Raw genomic sequence first — 2,744 nt, 5'->3', positions numbered from 1 at the left:
CTCATAGTAGCTTCATCTGGTCTGTTCCTGTTTGGCTGTGACTCCATCCTGGAGAGAAATATCAGCTGTGCTGCTGCCATCAACACCTTTGTTTCTTGATGTTGGAGCTTGGCCTGTTTTCCAATGTAGTCCTGTTTCTCTGACTGTGACTAACTGGATGTGCTCTCTTCATCCTCTGTCGATGCAATCAGCTGGTTTTCCTTAGATAGAAAACTTTGAATCAATCTGACTGGATGATCTGGTTGAACTGGAAAATGACCTTAGATGACATGATGGGAATTGGATCTATAGAAATAAACTGAATAGAATTGATTATAGGACTAATGCAGCATCAAAGGACTTTCTCACAGCCTGCTGAAAGGAGTGACAAAGAATTAGACTCCATCAATCGTTTTCTTCTAGAATCTATTACAATAATAATAACGTAGACTTAGACAGATTTATTTTGTCTTTTTGTATATATGAGTGTAAACAAAAAGAAATTTCATTTAAAACAGTTCTAGACAATTTCATTTTTTAAAGCGCAGCCTTGAAAACAGTAATAAATACATGAAAAATAGTAATATAAAGATATGACTGTATATTTACAGTTCTAAAATTTTTTTAACTGTTATTACTAATTTCATTGTTGTTGTTATTATTATTATTCTTATTATAATAAAACCATAAATAACCGGAACATTTATATGATTATTTAAAGGCTGTAATGTCTGTTGCTCCCATCAGTCAGATGTAAAGTGGTCGGATGATGATTACTTTACTCTGCTGTTTTTTTTTTTTTTCTTTCTTCTCTATGTTTAAAGGAGGAAACTTGGAGAGTCCAGTAGAAATAACTGGGGACAGCCATTCATCCTGAGCTCAGGGAAGGTTTCCAGATCTGCCCCCCTGACATTCTTCTGGGCTCAAAAGAGGACATAAGTGGCCCAAAACTGGCACAGACCGCCTCAGTGTTGCCAAGGGCAGCCACTCTGCTAACGCGTTACTGAGGCCTTCTCACTTCCTGGTTCAGAAAAGGAGGCTGAAGGATCATTAACCTCCAGAGGCTCCATATTTCCACTTATATGTTCAGTTTGTGTTCTTTGCATAATCTCAACATTCTTTCTCTCCTTACATTTTCTATCTTAAAATGTCAGATTTATTATTTATTATCATTTAAACAAAAAGGAAATATTTTATTGGCTGCTCTATGGACTTTTCTGATGTCAGTTTGATATTTAACAACTTATAATTTATTTTTCAAATACTATTAAGGGGAAATTTTCCTATCAAGCTGTATGAAAGGTGAGTTTGTTTTGATTAAAAAAATGGTCCTGTGATTTACAGCCATTAAAGGGAGTTTAAAGTAACTGTTTATAGAGAGAAATCTTTCATAAGTTGAATAAGCAGCCTTACAGTAAGCAGAGGTCACCCAGTCGGCTTTCCTTTTTGACTTAATCAGTCTCTTATGTTTTTAAGACGTTTTTATTTACTCACTGGTTCCATTGGCAGACACTTGCAGGGTGAACAGATCTTTTTACACAGATCTAAAGATCAGAGCAAAGCATTATAGTGAAGCTGAACCTTTGACTAGGCCGAAACAACAACTCGCTTCTTTCATGTTTAGCCCCTTTGTTGATAATTTGATGTTAGGCTTGTGAATAACAGAAAATAAACCATTAGAAAACATTGAACTTTAGTGTGCAGAAGAGTTCATGGTAGACTCAGTAGCTGCAAGTTTCCCAGCTGAAATAAATCCTAAGAGCTCACTGGTTGAACTGGAAAGTGCCTTGAGATGACGTGTTGTGAATTGGTGCTATATAAATAAACTGAACTGAAATTGAATTAAATGATGTGACTTATGGCAAGAGTCACTTTGCGTTCTCAAGAAATTGCACATACCTATAAAACAATGCAATCTATACAGACATTTTGCAGCACAGAGCCTGTGGAGCTTAGTGTTCTCAGTAGCCAAAGGCAATTGGAGCCATTTTATATCTAAAGACAGTTGAAAAAGATGCTCATACAAAAATCTGATTTGTTCTGGCTAAAGGACAATAAGCAGCTAGATCTGAACCCATCAACCCATTTTCACAGCTATGTGCAGCAGTCTTACATTCCACCTAAAGTTTGACAATAGGATTCAATGGGGTTATAGGACTCTTCCAAGCCAGAGCATTACTTCTCGTCCCAACTCCAATAAATAAACTAATTCAGTGTGGGAGTGGCATGTCAGGATAATGTGGAGTGTCTTTTTTTAAACCAAAAATAAATTAGCTTTCAGCCCAAACATTACATTATGTTTTATTCTGACCAGATATGCTTCATGCATCATTTTGCTGTGACCTTTTGTCCAATTCCTCAATTAAGGAGAAACTTTTAAAAGGTTCTTCAAACTGAGCTTTTGACCACAGAAGAATTACGATTACCTTTTTATTTTTACCAATATGGGATTAAAAAAAAAAGCTTTACTAAAAATTTTTATTTTTGTTTGTAAAAAAAAAATGTTTTATGTGTAAAGACTTAAACATAATAATAAGTATAGGTATCGGTAGAAGTTATTGGGACCTCAAAACGATGCCAAGTGTTCAAAACAGTGTTTTGTGCTGAAGATAAATCAGAAAACAAGGAAAAATAAATAAGAAATACTCAAATTCAGCCTTTTGAAAATAGACAGCACTTTGTATTGTTTAAGGATTGTGATGCTAAATGTAACGATCTTGGTTCTGTTGTTTTTCTTTAAGTTTCAAGTTTAGCCAGGTTTTTCA

Source organism: Cyprinodon variegatus, unplaced genomic scaffold (assembly GCF_000732505.1).
Source record: "Cyprinodon variegatus isolate N-32 unplaced genomic scaffold, C_variegatus-1.0 Scaffold116, whole genome shotgun sequence".
Taxonomy (NCBI): domain Eukaryota; kingdom Metazoa; phylum Chordata; class Actinopteri; order Cyprinodontiformes; family Cyprinodontidae; genus Cyprinodon; species Cyprinodon variegatus.
This window is presented reverse-complemented; position numbering follows the sequence as displayed.